This window comes from Cavia porcellus, unplaced genomic scaffold, assembly GCF_034190915.1.
Source record: "Cavia porcellus strain 051 isolate PalLab524CR breed Dunkin Hartley unplaced genomic scaffold, mCavPor4.1 scaffold_1, whole genome shotgun sequence".
NCBI classification, from domain to species: domain Eukaryota; kingdom Metazoa; phylum Chordata; class Mammalia; order Rodentia; family Caviidae; genus Cavia; species Cavia porcellus.
Window position 1 is genome coordinate 73,926,126 of NW_026947484.1, and position 20,398 is coordinate 73,946,523.

Below are 20,398 nucleotides of genomic sequence, written 5' to 3' on the forward strand. Positions count from 1 at the left end.
GTTGTGCTCCTGTTACTGTGGAAGGGGCAGGTGTGATCCAGGCTCTTGTGTGTGATGAGCGATGAATCGCAAGCATACACCAGGCGGCAAGTGGCGAACTGCAACACTTAGGCCTGATCACAGGAAGTTGTGTGCAGGGCAAGTCCGTGGCAACAAAAGATAAGGCACAGACAGAAAAATCGTGTTGTGGTGACAGAAAAGAAAGGGCATTTCGCATAGACCATACACACAAGAAAGAATGTGCACCTCAGCCCAGTTGCCTCCCCTCAATCTCTAGGTGTGATTGACAGGAATGACTGACAGGGTGCTGAGTCATCTCAGGAGCTCTCAACAGCTATGCTCATCCCAGAATTCCCTCTGATCTTAATCACATGCATGACATGTAGTACATATTTATGAGCCCTTAATGAGGCAGGAGTAGGGTGAAGGAGCCCGAAGGTTAGGCTAGGACATCCAACATGCATGTGCTGTCACTCAAAGCATCAGAGATCTCCTGGGGTTTGTTGTTTTACTTTCTGCCTCTCTTAGGATAATGGAGGAGGAATGGTTGTAGGGTACTGTTCAGATCGAGGGGTGGAGGAAAGTGTCTCCCCCAGTTCCACTGTTTCCAGCTGTACTAACTACCCTGCAGAGAAGCAGGTGGAGTGATGCTGGAAGTGCTGGTGGAACTGACCGGTCCAGTCAGTCCAGCTCATCTCAGAGATGAAGTGTGAAGAAGAATCACACTTCCCAAGACCACAGTCAAAGCTGCTTTCACTGCCCACTTTACAAAATTGGCCCAATTAGGGCTGGGGATTTAGCTCAGCAGCATAAGCACTTGCCTTGCAATTGTGCAGTCGTGAGTTCGATCCCTGGTACCAGAAAAAATAAAAAATAAAAAGAAATAGGTCCAATTTAAAACAGCGTTTAAACATTCACTGGACCTCATGACTCTCACCTGAGTAGGCCACAGGGTCCAACCCTCTGGGTCCACAAAATCACCACAAGCAAAGGAATGAAGACTGCCCTTCTAAGTATCCCGAACAAGAGCTTCAGCAGGAAACTGCCACCGTGAACTGAATGGTCTCAGTTCTGTACAGGAAAGTCAGTGTGATAGCAGGCAGAAATACCAGAATGACAGCCAGGATTTGGAGGCAGATTTATTTACGTCAATAGGCATTGATCAAGATCATCCTCAGGACACTGGGCCCTGATCTCTGGTGATTTAGGGCTTATTTAGGATAAATAGGAAGTCCTGAGGGAGAATGGCTTGCCAGTTGGGGATTGGTTTATGCAATGTGCATCATAGTGACCAGGCGTTTCTGAGAGGCTGAAGCAGCCAGAACTAGAACAGGAACTTTTACCTGGGCAACTAAGATACTGACGTATTCCGGCTGGGGGTGGGATTTTCTGTTACACCAGTTGCTGACAAGTACTTCAGAGCCACTTGTGCCACCTGAGGAACATCACATTCAACTACTGCGGGAACTGCGTATGTTCTATTACAGGGCATGTAATTGCACAGGGCAGGAGATCCCTCGGTCAAGCGAGTCACGCACTGAAAGACTGGGTTCTTCTCAGTGGGTTTAACATTGTAAGCCCTCTCTGGGGCCTCCATGATAACTATGCATCAAAGGTCACTGCTTTATGTGAAACACATAGCAGGCCTACGTAAGCTGGCTGTACTGAATAGAAGGGGCCTGAATTCTCTACTGAGTGTATTATGAAGGCGATGTTGTGAGTTTCTTCTGGCATTCTGGGGAAAACAGAAGTCAATCCCCAAGCATTGAGATCCTATTACAGTGGCTGGCGGCAGGCCCAGTACATGACATACTGCCGCTCATTAGCCCCGATGTACTGTTGACGAACATAAAGAACAGGCCTACATGATTGCCAGCGGCACATAGCCAGCAAACGGCAAAGGCTGAATTGGAACTCAGGCCTGTCCATGCTCAAAATTTCTGCATAAGAGCAGCAGGCTGATGCCATCTGTTCCCAGAGCCCTGTTCCTTCCCCTACATCTCTTTACATGTATTTATTTACATAGTGGTCACTTACCAAGTGCCCTAAGAAAGTGATAAGACAGGTTTTGGCATTCCCTTCATTGGAATTATAGCCTAGTGGGAGGCAGGAGGAGGTGGGGGATGCTAAGCAAACAAATGAACAAGATACTTTTGGATCATAATAAATTTCATGAAGAAAATAAATCACTAGTAGGATAAGGAGTTACTTGGGTGGGAGTTGAGGGCTTAATTTGATGTAGGATCAGCAGCAGCAGACTTGAAGAGAGCCCATTGAGCTGAAACGTGCGTGACTGAGCCAGGCATGGTGGCCCACACCTGTAATCCCAGCACTTGGAAGGTGAAGGTGGGAAGATCGCCACAAGTTCGAGTCCAGCCTGGGTTACATGAGTCCAGGCCAGCCTGAACTGCACAGTGAGACCCTGCCTCACCAAAAAGAAAGAAAGAAAGGTGTGGCAAGAGTTGGGAAAAGAACATCCCAGAAGCAATAGCAGGAACAAAAGTTTCCTGGCAGATATGATAGAGAAATAGTCAACTAGGATAGGAAAAACATTGGTGTGGCCGTACATCCTGTAGCAATTCGTATTCATGCAGGGGCTGGTGTAGGTAGAAAACCTACTTATGAACGGCTTATGTCGCTGTGACAAGAACAGCTCAGGACAGAACCAGGAGCCAGGCAATCTGAATCCAAGTTCTGTCTCTTCCACTAACTCTGTAACCTGGGGAAAAGTATTGAAACCATTCTTCAGTTTGGGGATTGAAAGGTCTTCTTAACAGATAGGGACCTTGAAAAGTCGCCCTCATGGGAACACTGAAGGAAGAGCAGCCTTTCCCAGAGGAACACAATAAGCCCAGCTAAGGCAGGAGTTTGTGTCCATTGTGGGTTTTGGTTTGTTCATTTTTTGATTCAGGGGATCAAACTCACAACCTCGTGCTTATTAGCCAGGCACTTGCACCACTGAGCTATATCCCCAGCCCTGTGTTGCGTTTCTGACGAAGCCAAAATCTGCACTGTGTCAGGGTGTGATGTACTCAGACATTAGCAATTAATGACACTGGTGATGTGTCGATGTCTCTGATTAATGGAAGTGATACTCAAAGGCCAGGGTTTGGGGGAATGAATGAAATTCAAGGCACAGTACTAAGGGCCACTGAGAGAAGGGCTCTGTTGGTAGTAACAGTGCAGAGACCAAAAAGAGATCTTGCAAGCTTGTGGCCCTTAAACCAAATTTTACAAAGCTGTGGTTTACTCTGGTCCATTGCAGCAGGAGAGTCAGCTCCAGGCAGATGCAAGAGCCTCAACTCATCCTAACAGGCAGATGCCTCTACTCCATTGTGTTCTTGCGAAACAAGCCTATGCAAACAGCTGCGCTAAAACCAGCTGTCGGGAGTAGCCTGCCTGAGTCTTCAAGGCACAACAGACATGATCCATGATGCTGTTCCTCGCTATGAAAAACCATGACTGCATTTCCCTCATGGGGCCCGCCTTCCAGCCAGCAGGAAAGTAATTCCAAGCAGCTAACTCAATTATTCATCCATTCATAGACCCAGCAAACATTTGGAACCTACTCTGTTTAGGCACTTTGCTGGGTGCGGTCACCAGTGAACCCGACAAAGCTACTGCCCCCACAGGAGCTTCCGGCATAGTGGAGGAGATACATATCAAACCCAGAATCATACAAATAAACACTTACTCAGAAGTTCTGTGAAGAGTGTTCTGGGGAAACAGAGTGAGACACATCTAACCAGGAGACATCAGGGGCTCAGGCTTTCTCGGGAAGTGACTTTTAAGCCAAGCTATCCAGAGTAAGTAGGAGTTTGCCGGGCAGAGAGCAGAAGAGCCTAGGGAAGAGGAAGGCTGCATGCCAAGGTCCTGAGGCAGGAAGGAAGAAGGTAGCTCCTGCCAGTACCTGAGAACAGACCAGTGAGGCAGAGGCACAATGTGTAAGGGAGAAATTGGTCCAAGATAAAACTGGAAAAACAGACAAGGGCCAAGCTATATAGTCTTTCAAGCCAGCATAGGGATCTGAATTTTCTCTATTCATTGCAAAACCTACAAAGCATTTTATTTAGAAATTGAGTTGCCAGTGATGGTAATGGAGTATGTGCCTGTGCGTGTGTATATGCATGCATGTGTACATGCATATGTGTGTACATGCATGTGTGTGTGCATGATCTGAACTGCCTTTCAGCATCAGTCCAAGAGCTGTCATTAGGTATTTTGGGGGGCCTCAGTAAGCATCAGATTCTTCAGAGTGGAAGCTTGAAAACTTACCTCCTAGGTTCAATTTTACCCTACTGTGCTGGCCGCATGGATCTGAGCCTGATCCCAGCTGAAAAATGAAATGATAGGACTTAATTTTATGAGTGGTGGTCTTGACCAAGGTAGCATGATTTCATATATGGAATTTGTTTTCAGTACCAGCCATTACACCTGGGCCTTTGCTCTAAAGCTAAACCTTCAGTCCTTTCTTGTTTTGAGACAGGGTCTTGCTAAGTTGCTAAATTGTCCAGGCTGGACTCCAACAAGTGATCCTTCTACCTGAGCCTTCTAGAGTACTGGGCTTACAGACATGCGTCACACTTTCAGATCTATTCTGGAAATTTTTATCTTAGAATTTTGAGGGGAGTTTTGCTTACTGACTGGGGCAGCCCTGGAAATTAATGGGTAGGGTCACACAATAAAACATTGTTCTCTGTCCACAACACTTTCCAATGTCATGGCAGATAATTATGTGGGTGAAAAACCTGGTTATGATTTTCTGTACCTAAATTCATCTTATATTGGAAAGTTCTTAGTAAGTCACGAATTTTTCCAGGAATGAAACCACCATGAAAATCAAGGAATCGAGGGTGATGGTATTTTGTTTGCTTTGGAATATTCCCAAGAGTTGTTCTCCTGTTTTTTTAATCAACTCACCATTAACAAAGGCACATACTGTATTTGAATGTACTTTCTGTCTACATTTGTGCCTGTCTCTTTCACGGAAATCCTTCACACTGTTAAAGCACCAGACCACTTCTCGATACCTTCTAGCATGGACATCTATTATGGTTTATATCTAAGGCCCCCCAGAGCCTCAAAGGTGAAGCTTTTGAAAGGTGTTTGGATTGTAGGGATGGCAAAGTTCACTTGCTATTAGGAGGTGGGACTGGTCCAAAGAGATGGGTCACTAGGGTGTGAACGGGAGGGCTCTGTCTCCCTCTCCAGCTCCTCCTTTCTCTCTACTTCCTGGTTACTATGCCATGCTCAGGTTTCCTTGGCCCAAACCCTTCCACCATGCCTTCCTGCTGTGGAGCCATGTAACTATCAACTAACCCTACCGAAATACTCTACTTTCGGGTATTCTGTCTCGGCTATGAGAAAGTGACTGAGATAACATGCTTGCATATTTATAAACTACAATATTATTTCATAATCACATTCTTTAATTTCTCCTTTATGTTAAAATTAGTGTATTGATATATGTGATTATGATTTGTGCAATTATGTGTATAGGTACATTATACTATCTATAAATTTTAGATTTGAAGAGTCAAGGAGGCAATAGAAAATATTTATTATAATCAAGAAACGTTGGGTCTGATAAAATTGAGCACTGAATAATTCAGTAAATACTGTGATTTTAGTAATCTAGCTACTTACTATCTTTGGATGGGATCTTGCTAACTTTAGTATGTTAAATTCTATACAAAACTTGTGTTTTGGTAAATGATAGGTTACCTTGGTACCTACCACCACCACCATCACCCTTCTGCAGTCCTAGGGATTGAAACAAGGATCTTTACACTAAACAAAATGTCCAGTCATTTTTTATTTTGTATTTGGAGATTCAGTCTTTTAAATTGCACAGTTGTGCAGGCTGGCTATCTCAGCTGAAGCTGAGATCCTGCTTCAGCTTCGCAGTGTGCTGACATTACAGGTATGCACCACCACACCCAGCTAAGAAATCATCTGGATATTATTTGCTCCCCCATGTGAGATGATAAGAAAGCCAGTTTCCTTTTGTGATATTATTCCCCAGAGTCTAATCATGAGAAGAAGCAAAAATTAGACATATTCAAATGGAGTGACATTTAACAAAAGGGATCAATACGCCTCAAGACAGTTCAGGTCATGAAAAAGAAGAAAGATTTGAGAAATTGTCACAACCAGGGGATATTGCAGTGCAGTCAGGCATATTGGGTGGAATCTTAAAAGAAAGGAAGGATGTTCTGGGAAAACGCACGAACTTTGCATCAAGTCTAAAGTATAGCTCAGAGTAACACAGCGAGGAGATAGCCCAAGAGTAGCGCATATGCCTAACATGTGCAAGCCCCTGAGTTTGATCCCCAGCACCTCCCCCCTAAAAGAAAGAGTAGACTGATAATGTACAAATGTAAGTTTCTCTGTTTGGGCAAATGTACAACCATTATATGAGATTTCACTATTAATGGAGACTGGTATGGGTTATATAGGAATTTTCTGTACTATCTTTTCAAACATCTCTATCAATCTAAAATTACTCTAGATTTTTTAAAATCTATTCCAAAAAATAGGAAAACATTAGAGACATTTGAACATAAGGGATTTGTTTTCTAAGGATGTAACACAACCATCATATAAAAAAATGAAATTAAAGCAGAAGAAATGTGTCTTCCCTGGGCCCTGCTACATTCATGAGAAGCTCTACCAGCCACAGTGAAACACCACATCGTTAGTGAACACACAATGCCAAGCCATGATAGAGATGGAGGAAGTACAGGGTGGGTCAATAAGGTAAACTGAGGCCTAACTTTAAAGGAGCAGAGGTGTACTGATGGCAATTCAGAAAGCTGATGGGTAGAAGAAAAAGAGGGCTTGATAAAAAGACTATTCTTGTTTTGTTTTGTTTTGTTTTGTTTTGTTTTGTTTTGCACTGGGAATCAAACTCAGGACCTCACACTTGCCAAGCAGACACTCTGCCACTGAGCAACACCCCTGGCCCCAAAGGGACTATTCTTAAGGAAAGTTTATGCCAGGGAATTTATTAGAATAATAAAAATTAAAGCATGTACCTAAATAACACTTTCTGCCTACCAAGCACTAACTTTCTTACATGTGTTGTTTGTTTGTTGGGAGGCAGAGTCTTGCTATGTACTTCAGGCTGACCAAACTCACTAGCTCAGGCTGGTTTCAAACTCAAAATGATCCTCTTGCCTCAACCTCCAAAGTGCTAGAATTACAGGAGTTTACCCAGTTTACCAAGAGCTGTTTTACACATTTTATAAAGGCTATCTCACTTAAGCCTATAACAATTCTATGAAATAGGATCCCCTCATCTATTTTAATGGCTAAGAAAACTGAGACCCGAAGAAAAGAAGTGACCGTTTTTCTCAGTCAAAAATGTTCTACTCTCAAAAAGTTCCAATGTTTGTATTCGCCTAACTGGTGACCTATAGACACACGTCTCTGAGAGAGGTAGCGCTGGACTTTGAGCATCAGCACCCGACTCAAATGCCTATGCTGAGCGCCTCCATGCTCCAGCGCCTCTCACAGTGTGGCTGGCCCTGCCGGCATGCCTGCTGTGCATTGGGCACCGTGCTGGAGGTTTCCATGAACCACTTACTCCTTCATCCTCAAAGTAATCAACTAAAATAGCTGCAGTTATCATTCAGCTGAGGGTTGGGGACAGTGAGGCCCAGGGAGGTTACATGTCCTGTGATCCTTCAAATAGCTAATAAATGGCACGGTTTCAGAGCCCGGGACTTGTATCTTCCGTCTCCAGTGTGCTCATAGAGTGGCATGACGTGGATGGCAACAAGCAGTTGTTGTGGACCATCTAGAGAAGAGAGATTTTCCCTGTCCCACCTCTGGGCATTTGCTAAAGGCTTCGAATCGGGTGGGACTCAAGAGGGAGACACATTCCCTGGCCAACTCAACATGACTGGTGGAGTGGAAAATTGACCTCATGATCTCTTCAAAAATAAGTAAGGAAATGAAAGAGAAAGTAAAGGAAAATAGAGTGAGAGGAAGAGAGAAAATATAAACTCCTGAAAGATAAACTAAAGAAATTCAGTATTCCCCTGCTGGAGACTCCTGGGATGGACTACACGTTTCATTTTGGTGTGCTGGTGCATGCCTGTAATCCCAGCGCTCAGTAGGCTGAGGTAGTGTAATTACAAGTTCAAAGTCAGCCTGAGCCATACGCCAAGACCTTGTCCCAAAAAGCAAACAAACATACAAGAAAATCAAAACCAAAAGGTTCTACGCTAATACAAAGTCTCAGATTGTATTGCGCATGAAGTAGTTTGCACCACCAAATCTGCACAGAGATGGAAACACTCTTAAATTTATTGCATTAAATCGATTTCAAAATAGAACAAATTAAGTCCTATGAACTACTGCTCACAGACTGATATTCTCAGTCATTTCCATAGAAACACACCATAGACTGGAAACAAACCTAAACAAGGCCCGAACAAAAAAATTTTTAATTAATTAAAATAAAATATATATCTGCATATAAACATATTTCAATAAGATCTCATTGGCAGTTCTCTGTCTGCTTGCCTCTGTATGCCTGCCAGTGATATCAGCACTTTGTGACAGCAAAACAACTTGATTTTTGAAGTCAAGCCCATAATTATGGCTGTGAATGTCTTGGTTGGTCTCGAAGACTGACACACAGGCTTCCACCCTTTGCAAAAGCCAATCCCTTTGCTTGATTTTCCTAAACTCAACATCGCTGGTTTCTATTATCATCTGGAGCCAGTTGGAACAGGTGTATATCCATGACAACTGTGGATGTCACCAGTTCCTTCAATCACCTAGAAACATGAAATAATAGACTATTTTCCATGACACACAGCAAAACAAGATTTAGCTTTGTTTATCGCTTACATAAGCGATATTTTAGCTGATCCTTAACCTGTTCTCAGCAGCGATCCTACCGCAAAACCAACCCTAGTGTGATAGAGGAAGCTGTCAGTCAAGACCTACAAACAGCTAGGTCTGAGGAGCTGGCCCACGGGCCCATCCACCCTCCCCAGTAAAATTAGGAAGATGCTGTTGCCATGGACCATAAGGAATCTGGGGTACACACAGCCTGAGGAAATCTGTTGAGTCCTTGAGCTGGAAGATAAATCACCTTGTCTCACCACTGGAAACAAAACCTCCTAGCCTAGCACTGTTTATGTCCCTGTCAAAAATACCAGTTTACTCATTGCCAAAGGACTTACTGGACAATATGCATTTCTTTCATCATGCATATTTGTGGTGATAAGTTTCCCAGTTTCACTGAATGCATGAGCTTCACAGATGTGGCTGGAAAGTAGACATGTTGGCCAAAATTCCTTATGGTCCATCTTACCTTGAAAGTCATGTGACATGGAAAGTTGTTTATGGTCACCTTCATTTGATAGCCACTGACCCATACACGAGGATGGGACCAATGGAGCCTAGAAATAGATGTATGGGTGTGAAATCATCCTGCCCTTAAAATGAGTCTCAAACTCCTCACAATAAGAGACAGCTCCATAGGTCACTAAAGATGATGGAATTGTGAACCCATGCACTGCCTCTTACCAGCTATGTACACCAGTGGATAAGTTACTTGCCTATTTGTGCCTTGGTTTATTTATCTAGTAGTACCTACCTCATATTTTTCTTCTTATTTTTAATGAGTTGAAATTTATACAAAGCATATAGAATAATACCTTGAATATAGTAAGTGCTTAATACATTTGGGAGATTTTTTATTTGTTTGTGGTACTGGAACTTGAGGTCTTTGCCCTAAGCTGCATCCCCAATCCTATTTATTTATTTTTGAGTCAGGATCTCTGTAAGTCTTTAAATTGCCCAGGCTGGGATTAAACTTGCACTTCTCCTGCCTCAGCCTCCCTGAAGGCTGGGGTTACAAGTATGTGGCATCCTGCTTAGCTTAATTGTATTTGTTAAGCAAAAAATTTTAAAGTAAATGAATGCGTTGGAAATTCTAAAGTGTTCCCTACCAGATTTGTGCCACATTGTCTTAATGATCAGCCTCTCTAGCCTTAACATCTTTGTGGAAAATCGTGTTGGTTATTGTGACTCTCATGCGCCTGAGCTAGAACCAAATATGTCCTTGTGGAGATGGCTGTCATCTGTAACTGGAATTACTTTGAAATAATTATGAATGTTTGCTGTACTTAAAACTGAAACTTGTCTTGTCAGAACCATATCAATCCTGCTGCTCAAAAAGCTGTAGGAAAAACTTGGCCATCGACCTGATTTTGTACAGTTATCCTATCCTATTGTGGCCTGAATGAACAGCTATCATGCTCCTTGTTTAGGTGCTGGATCTTGTTGTTAGGTCACTGTCTCTATTACTTTTTTCTTGTTGCTGAGACAAAATACCCTATACCCAAAGTTAAAGGAAGAAACATTTATTTGGCTTCAGTTACAGAGGTTTCAGTCCATTGTCGGCTGGCTCCAAGGCAGGGTGCCATGGCAGAGAGGCATTGCAGAGGACAGTCTATGGCAAACAAAGCAGGAAAAATACAGTAAGCAAGCATCAAGCCTCCTTCTGTTCACTGTATTTTGCCCAAGTAAGGGCAGGTAACACTCTCACCCTAATCCTAGCACCTTTTATCCTAGTTTTACACCATGAATCAAACCCAATATCACACACTCTTAATTCAACCGGCTCTGAAAAGCCACACCTGTGGCTGCATGAGGCTGTGGGGGGACATCTAGACACAAGCTGTAACAGTCACTTTGCATAGAAATGTACCCATCATTCACAGGGAGCTGATCACTGCCATGCAGGCAGAAAGGCTACTCCTCTGCTTGTTAGCTAACCTAGCAGTCAGGCTGAACTTGAACTCTCAAAGTGACTGGATTTGCTTTTAGCTCTCTTCTCTCCTTTCTTTTTATCTCCCTCCCCTCCATCTCTCCTCTAGCTATGTGTGTATGTGTGCTGTGTGGGTGTGCATGCATGTATTTGTGTAATCACTGAGAATGCAGCACAGAGCTTCAACATTCGCCATTGTCCTTTGACTAAATAGTTACACAAGATGTAGAGACAGAGAGATAGGATGGTCTTTTATAAACTCCCCCAGTTTGTACCTCATTAGTACTGGTCTGTCAGAGCCCAGTGAGTGGTTTTTGTTTTACAATTAAGCAAGGCACATAAGAAGAGAAAGACTGAGTTGTTTCTTTTCAACATAGGACCTAGAAACTGGCCACTTTTTATATGGCTTGAGGTTTAGTTTTAGGATTTTCCCACAGGTCTATTCAGGCCAACTTGGCCAAAGAAATGCTGCTCACAGGCTATTGTTTAGAGCGCAGTTGCATGAAGCACTAGCTGATGAAAACTCAATGGCAAGTGACAGAGTGCTTGCCCCCCAGGAATGAGACCCTGGGTCCAATCGCCAGCACCCACTGTACACACACACACACACACACACACACGCACACACACACGCACGCACAGGTACACAGTGATGGCCATTTATTAAAGAAAGGAAAACCTTCCTATCTTAATGAAGAAGAGAAGTGAGGACTTAAACCTAGCCCTTCTGTTATGTATTTTATGATGGAGTGAAACCATCTAGAACATTTTCAGGCTCCCCACTGGCTTCAGCTTCGGGTTGGATTTTCTGCCTCTGGAGAGGTTAAGGTACTTAGGGAAGGAGGAAGTGTCGCCTGAGCCGCAGTGTATTGTTCCAGGGCCCAGCAGGTGCAGCAGACAGCGTGTGCTAGCAACAACCATGCTGGAGCTTAGCTGCAGTGAGAAAAGCTGGGCTTGTGCCCTGATGCCATCAATAGAACCTGTTCCCTCTCCCAGGCCTCACACTGGCAGGTTTTCATCTATCTATAAAAGTTGCTTTTGCTCAAATCAGATTAGAAATGAGCTTTCCCTTGGTGGACTGCTATTTGGCCAATAAAGGCAGGGAAGCTGTGTGTGGGCAGAGGACAGAGAGAACCCTGAGTAGGCCTTCCATTTCATTATGGTAGGTGATTTGCAGAGGAGGCTGAGGTCCTATTGCAAACTGCGCTGGTCCCCTGGGGTGCTGGGGGTGTCACTATTTCCTTAAGGGCCTCGCAGATCTCCTGGGTCAAATAAAAGTAATGAAGACAGGGTTTACTTAGTGGACAAGAAGGCATCAGGCAGAAGCTGGGATGCAGGAAGGAGAACTGCTGTGTCTCTCATAGATCCAGTAAAGGGTTACAATAGCAACACTACCCTATCATCTTGACCTCATCGGAGCCTGCCTTTACCCTCAGAGGTCCTTTCAAAGGTACCACAGGATGCCCACCTCTTCTCCAGCTGCTGTCCCCAGCATTCCTCCAGACAGGGACCTTCCTCTGCTCCCAGAACGCAATAGGCCTCCACCTCACAGCACATGCCACAGAGCACCCTTGCATCAGGGCCCTGTGAACCTCCCTAGTCAAGGTCTAGTGGAGCCTGCCTACTCCACTCTGCTCTTTGTTTCCCTCACGGCACATACCATCTCCTAACTCTCCTCTCATTCACTGTGTCCCAGTTCCTGTTCCTTCCACCACCATCACCTCTCCCACTCACAGCACTCTGGCTTCCCCAGGGCAGAGCGCAGGAAGGCAGCGTTCTCTGCTCTTTGGCTCACCTGAGGGACACAAGCCCTTACCATGTGGCCTGAGTCCTAGCAAGAGCTCCACAAGTACATGCCAGACAGCAAGGGAAGCTGGGTGTGTGCCACCATCACTATTAATATCATTCCTACAGTCATTATTATATCAGGCTTCAAAATGGGGAAACTGAGCCTCCATGGGCTTTCCCAGAGAAACATGGAGGACAAAATGTCAGATCAAGGTCTCCAACTAAATCTCCTCAAGTTAGGGCCAGTGTCTAGTGCCTTCAGGGAATGATTCAGTCAGTTGTGAATAATTAGCAAAGCAGGAAACGCAGGATGAGGGGCTTGTTTAAATATCCACACCGTGATGAGAAACAACACGCCTTTCCCATCCTCTCCTTCTTTCCTTGCCCCACCTCACTCCTGCATCTGATTGGCATCTGAGTTTGTTGTTTTCAACAGATAAATCAAGATGAAAATTGTTCATTTATGTTAAAGCAGGAAAGTTTTCACTCAGCCGACATATTTATTTGCACTGACACGAGTCACAATGTGTTAGTCCACTGTCCAAGGGTGGACCATCCCCTGACTCTGTTAACGTAAGGATGGCGGTGTTTGTATTCAGCACACAGCTGGAAATTCGCAACATGCAGCCAGCGCTTGGCACTGGCATCCAAGGCTGCCAACAGCTGTTTAGGCTCTGAGCAGAGCGTGGGCTGCATGCTAGCTGAAGTCTTTGATGTGTGAGGATCATCAGTTGAAGAGTTGTAAGAGTAAACAGAGGAGAGCAAGCAGAAGCACAGGGCTTGGGGTCTGGAGGGCAGCGAGGAGGTGCAGGGCGCGAACGGGGAAGTGTGGTGGCAGATCAGAGCTGGTGGCGTGAGCTGCACTACAAGTGGATTTCTTGCGTTGTCACTTACCAGGGAATTTGTAAACAATGTCAGCAGGAGCTTGAGTTTGTTTATGGACACATTCCTAATATCAGGGGCCTTATTGATTGCTGTGCAGATGTCATAGGACCCCTTGGGCACAATCCAATGAGCATCAACTGGCACAGCCTCAGATCCCCTGCAGAGCATCTGCACAGTGATGTGCCGTCTGGCTGGCTGCATGCGACCTGCGAGGCATAAGCAGGCTTGCTGCGACACTGCTGGCTTCCTTCTTAGCAGCCAGCCCATCTCGGAAAAGGCCCTGGCTCTTCCTGCTTCAGATATCCCAAAGAATATGAACACCTTAACCATGTATGGGCTTTGGGGAAATCATGTGACCTACTGTAAACCAATCAATGCTTTGTCTCCTTGTGGCCTGGAGCCCAAGATTGTATGAACCTTCAATGGTCAGGCAGTGACAAGGGCATTGTTCTCCCCAGTGCGTCCCTGGGCTCTGGAGGCCCAGCAGTACAGCCTAAAGGGCTGTCATGAGGCCATCACTGTCAGGAATTATTACAGAGGTGCACAGCAGTGGGCAAATCTAGACGAGCATGTATTGTATTGCGCTTGTTCTCTACATTGGTTGTTGTTTCAGTTTGGAGAAGAAAAAAGCTTATCTAATCTTGCTGCTCTTAAGAAAATACCAAAACGGAATTCTTAATGATGAAGAAGAGAAGGCGAGTTAAACAGTCTTTACTTCCATCCTTTTCATCCTTCTTCGGGGTCCCCTTGTCCCACCGCAATGGCCTGATCCTAATCCCAGCCTTTGCAGCAGCCTGGACCCCAGCCACTGCGGATGAAGACCCCCTGGTCTGAAGCCTCTCTCTAGGGTACTAATGACACCACTAGAGAACAGTGTTGATTGCAAGAAAACAGAACCACTCAAACTAGATTAAAGAAAGATCAACATTAAGCACACAAGAGGAAACCGCAGAGGCATTGGAAGACAGGAAACTAAAAGCATGACGTGAGCAGACTGGAAAGGAACTTGGAAGTGGTTTTAGAAAGTCAGCCTCTGAGTCCTGACTGCTTTCTCTCCTTGATTTTCTCTCTACTTCTTTCCAGCCTCAACCCATCGATCATCTCTCTCATTCTCTCCTGCCCAAGCTCTCATTCTCTTTCCTTGTTTCTCCCCCTTTTTCTTTCTCAAATATCTTGCTTTACTTTTATAAACTATAGTCTGCTTCTTCCTGATCTTCCTTTCTTTTTATATTTTGGTTTTGGATTTGGTTTTGGTCTTGTTGGAGATAGGGTTTGTTGTGTACTCCAGGTTGGCTATAAACTCATGATCCACCTGCCTCGTCCTCCCTAGTGCTAGAATTACAGATGTGTACTACCATGTCTGGCTCCACAGACATTTCAGTTAGATATGTGCCATCAGCTAAAGTCTGCACTTCAGGTTAATTTCTAAGGACAAAGGCTGTGATCAGGCACCAGCCATTCAGTAACTCACCCTTCCTGTGGCCAGGACAGAATCTGCTCCAGTCTCCTGTGACCTGAGTTGGGGGTGAATGGGGAGAGATGGGGAAAGGGTTTTGTCAACCTAAAGGAACAGGGCTACCTTTCCTAGCTCTGCACGGGAAGGGGTGGTTGAGTGTGCTAAGTGTCTGATAACAGTGTAGGGTGAAAGCTTGCTCACTGGCTTACAGCCATAAGCATTTCCCAGAGCTTGCCAGCCTGGGGTCAGCTAGAAGATTCTTCTGGGCGTTGCTGGGCTCTTTCACCTACAAGGGGGTCAGCTAGCTTCGAGGCGACCCAGAGCAGCCTTCGCTCAACTCAGGCCTCTAGGAATTGATGCTGTGCCTTTTCATCCTGGGGAGGCCAACTGAGGCCCATCTGTCCCGCTGATGCTGAAGTGAAATAGGGACACATGAACAAACACTCAAGGGATTTCATGGGTCCATGTGAGTCATAGTTGCTGACATCCATTGGCCAGAGTCACTAACATGGCTGACATTAGAGTAAAGGAAGCAGGACCCGCCTGGTCAGTGAGAGAAACTCTAACACCTGTGGGCCAGGAGATTGGGTACAAGTGGGGGAGAGAAACTGAGCTGTCAGTGTAGGCTGTCAGCTGTATCATGCCAGGCGACTTGCCAGCACGCACAACAGCCTGTGGACATCATGTCCTTCCTTGGAAAGACTGAACAAAATCTTCCTGATACAACAGAACGAATGACCAAGGTTAGAATTCTGAAACTCTCCTGTAGCAGCAATAAATGACAATTTTATCTCTAGGTAGAACTGTACAGAATGGAAAAAACTGAAATAGCCCATATAATTGAGTCCTATCACCCCTCCCCCAGACAACACACACACACACACAAACACACACACACACACACTCACATCTAGATTTACGACATTCTGCTTTCCAATTCACTCGATTAGGAGATGAAATTGATTCAGCTTAATCGTGCTTTCTGGATAGGTCAGCGATGAAACTCTGTAACTATCAGACTGCAAGCCAAGATGGCCTTGAAGATACAGAGGCTGTGGTGTTGACTCCCAGTTTGGGAATTTTTAAAGGCTTTTGCTCCTCTTCATGGAACTATGGAATAATGGACTGTTAGGACCAGAATTTGGAGATCTCTTAATCTCGTGCTTCTCCATATTTACTATAATTAGTCATATAACTCATTCACTATTTTTTATCTCTGTCCTACTCTTTGGTATTTTTAAACCGATTAATCTTGAAAAACTCACTGCATTTAAAAAAAATCTATCATAAATTGAAAAGGCCATAAGTTGAAAATCAGTATCACTTATCATAAATGGAAGATAACCATACATGAAACTGAATGAAAATGCCACAATGGTAGGAAATTCTCACCAGATCCTGAGCCTTCAGCCCTGCACAGATTTTCCCAAAAAAGGAACTCTGTAACTGTGCCAAAAGCTGATGAGGAAACATGATCTTCAAATGGATGGTGTCTTTTGAATGGAGTCCAGAGGGAAAAAGTCCTCAAAAAGATTCTCACTTTGTCACTGTTTGATTCAATGTAATAGAACACTTTGCGCCTGTATCCTAAACCCATCTTGGGCTTCCTGCACCATGGCCACACCACCCTGTGGGAAATGTCAGGAGTCCCACTCCCCTCCTGTATGGATAAAGAACTGAGGCTATCTGGTAATTTCCAGTGGTTGCCTGGGGAGCCCTATCAAAACTAGTCAGTGTCTTTCTTGCCAAGCAGTCGGGTGAGGGAAAAGGGAAAAAAGTGAGCCACAAAAAAATTTAAAAGGGACCCATCAGTTGATGATGTTTTTGACCCTGCAGAATCAGGGATCCCTGGATTTCAGTTATCTCTCCTCCTTCCTGGCAGACATTGGCAGTCACCTGTTCAAAGAAACGGAAGTGTTCCATGTCTCCAGGAGAACACTGCCTGGACTGACCATGATCTAAGATCCCTCAGATAAGGAAACTTCCAGAAAGATACAGCCACACAGAGGGAGATAGATCCAGTAGTCTCATCAAGGAGCGTATTATGCCAGGAAAAGAGCAAAGAACAGAGTTATCTAAATCGAATTCACCCTTGGAGCCAGCCACCAGAGCTGTGTTAATGGTATTCTAAATCTTCCATGGCAAACCCTATGGATTTTCAAAAGGAGTTGGAGAAATCCTCTTTGTCTCGTTATCTTTTCAAGATGGATTTTTAGTTGAAAATCCTTTCTTTGCAAAATGAAGGAGGATAAATGTAGGCAGATACTCAGCTAAGCTCTTTATTCCACTGCCTGTGGTGTGGAGTAAGCTTTGGGGACTGATCTTCAGACAGGAGAGGAAGGGAAGGTCTTCAGGAAATAGCCTTCTTCATCTCAAAGGATAATGCTGCTTACATCAAACATGGGTTAGCATCTCCTTTACATTTTTCCTGCTTTCAGGAAACAATCTGGCATGTACATTAAAGAAATAGACATTTCCTGCCCCTGTATAAGATGAAACAAAAAGCCAGCAGGGCCTATGCCTGATACCTATTGTATGAACCTAATTTTCTCTCTGGACTTTAACCTTCAGTGTGTTTCATACACCTGTCTTTATTTTTTTTTTTTTCATCTAAACAGTTCAGGCCATGTTATTTATGTCGATGGGAACAAGACTTAGATGTTCCCAGGACTTAGGAAGCTGAAGCAGGAGGATCTGAGTTTGAAGTAAGTAAGGCTGCACGGCATGTTCAAGGGCTGCCCGGGCTACAGGAGACCTTGGCTCCAAAAACCAAAAAACATAAAAAGGGGGTAAAAGGCAGACCAAAAATATAATCAGATTTCTATCAGACGATCTCTATCTTTGTTCATACCCGAGGGATTCCTCTCAAAGCCCTCCTAGCTCCTCCTGCAGAGGAGAGAGACCATGTGGCCCCCCATGCTTGAGGGGACACCCTGATTCTCTTTTCCTGCTAGTCCTCTGAGATGCTGGCAGACATACCAAACTTTTCAAGCCTTCATTCTTCATCTGTAAAATTGGGATAATATTATCGATGATGCTGAAGGCTTGCAAAGCTCAGGGCCTTGCGTAAGGACTTGATAAGCAATCACCAGTAATATCACATGGACAAGTAGACTGAGCAGTGTACATACAGGCCCAGGGGACAAGAGAGGGTCACATTCGTGTCAACTTCATTTGTCATTGCAGCTCCTGTGCTAGTTACCACTGGTACACAGCAGGAACTGAGTGTTGTTTTTGGTAAATAAGAACAAGAGATAATTCTGTGTTACCCTTTACCGACCTGATGGGTTTGAGTACGGCATTTCCTCCTTCAGCATGTGTTTCCTCAGCTGTAAAACAAGAACCATACACTTCTTACGGAGTTGCTAGGAGACTAAGTGCAATGCCAGGGGCCCAGCCCAGAGGCTGGCACACAGATGCCACCTCCACAGAGGTCTATTCCAAATTTCCTCTGCCCTTCAGTTTTTGATGATCTCAGATGAAAGAAGAACTGGTCAACACACTTTTGGGGAGTCACTCATGATTAAAGCCACCTTTTAAAATAGGTGGTGTGCAGGGTGTGGGTCCTGGGATGTACGTGAGGAAAGCCCATAGCACTCTCACAGTGGCGCCCTCTCAGAAATGGACAAGCCTGGCACAGTGGTGCATCCTGTAATGATGGCATTTTGGGGGGCCTGAGGCACAAGGAATGCAAGTTTAAGCCCAGCCTGAACAACTTCGCAACTTAGCAAAACCTTGTACTAAAATAAAAACAAAAGAGGGATGAGTATGGAGCTCAGTTCAATCTCCTGTGTCATTTTTAAAAATCAAGAACACCTGATTCTGGAGTCTGACCCTTTTGGACTCCTTCCTGTGCAACTGTGAGCCAGTATAGGTCGGTTTCAGCTGTGCCCGGTAGGCTCTGGGAGATTTTGAAGTGGGCCAGAAATGATCTTTCCCCACAGACCTCATATTTCCATCGTTAAAGGAGCTAAAAGATTGAAGCTGTATCAGTTTTATTTGATTCACTGTTATTTGACGAGTTTTATCTTGAGAAACATTCCGGATTGGCTGAGAGGAAGAGCCTATAGGATAATTAGCAATGTCTGTTACAGATGCAGGATGGGGTGTTGTGACCGGTTTGCTATGGAAATGTGCACAACAGCACTCAGAGATTTTCCAGAGCCTTTGCCAAAGCACAAGCGTGTTGCCCTCACCTTGGCAGTTGCCAAAAACAAAGAAAAAGAAAAAACTGTTGTTTCTCTTGGTCAGCATTTTTGCTATCACATGAGCCATCCTACATGGGCAGGTCACGGTAACACATAATGAGGTCGTAGAATAAATAGGAAAATGGATGCGGACCCAGTGACCTCATCACTATGGGCCTGATGCACAAGCAACCATCCCACTGCATCCATTTAGCAAATATTTACCAAGCAGCGAACATGTGCCAGGCAGTTCTAGAGTCAAAGTGCTAGTGTTTAGTGAAACAAAAGAGACAGAAAGCCCTGCTTCCCTGAAGCTTATGTTCCAGTAAACTTATTTTAGTTTTGGAGGCTTGGTTTTGTTTTTCACTGCAGTGCCAGGGATTGAACCCAGGTTAGGCAAGCGCTGTACCACTAAGCTACATCCCCAACCTCTCTGCCTATATAAATTTATGCAAGAAGTACCAACCACCAGAAGGCTACACTCCACACCCTCCACAGTGCAGACAGACAAGGGAAGCCTTTCTTCCTAGGGCAGTGTGACTTTGTGGCCTATCAGTGTCTATTTCTGCTGGTGAATACATAGTTAGCAGAAATGGCCCTTTCGGCTTCCCGTTGTGCAATGTCTCAGTGCAGTCCACATAGATAAACCAGATCCCTCTGAATTTGGGGAGGAATACATAGATGTAGCTTTTCCCCTCTGTGCCCAAACCCTGGCTTAATCTATGCAGGATCCTATGGCTCAGTCTATGAATATCAGCTTCTAGAACAACATTTCCTCACTTCAGAGGAATCTGACTGCGACCAGGTGCTTGACTCAGTCCCCCAGCTGTATACACCCTCTTTGTTTTCTAGTAGGTTGAATCTGTTGTCAACTTTTGGGTCTGGGCCCCATTGGACAATAAGAAAAAGTTGAGTTCTACATTACAGACTCCTTAAGCTACCTTATATTTGGGGGTGGAACAGCAGTGGCCTTCAGCTCCTGAAATTTTGACAGTGATTCAACCTTGTATCAGACCAAATTCTGCATCCCTGGCGGCTCCTTCCAATCTTTCTATGTCTATTTCAAGACTCCAAAGGCAGCCTCTCGGGAATAGGGTGCCCATGATGTGAGCATCTTTTATTACTTGCTGTGAACAGGGGTCAGGGTGCCAGCAGTAGTCAGGACTCTAAGTTGCTAAGGACAGAAGTTCACTCCGAAATGACTTAGCAGAAAAGGAATAATCCACTCATGTACTTGGACAGGGCTAGTTTCAGGAATGATGGAGCTAGGGACCAGCATCTGTTCTCTGT

At 44.7% G+C, this 20,398-nt stretch overlaps 1 protein-coding gene and 1 long non-coding RNA gene across 37 annotated transcripts in view; one reads left to right on the forward strand and one right to left on the reverse strand.

Moving 5' to 3' along the window:
• Nucleotides 1–20,398, forward strand: part of Trpm3 (transient receptor potential cation channel subfamily M member 3) — a 764,333-nt gene that overhangs the window by 724,406 nt on the left and 19,529 nt on the right. The window lies entirely within an intron of this gene.
• Nucleotides 10,144–19,031, reverse strand: LOC134476381 (uncharacterized). Its single transcript, XR_010047969.1, has 3 exons — nt 18,202–19,031; nt 14,937–14,979; nt 10,144–10,474 (listed from the first exon to the last, which is right to left on the reverse strand). It is a non-coding gene; the product is annotated as an uncharacterized LOC134476381 (long non-coding RNA).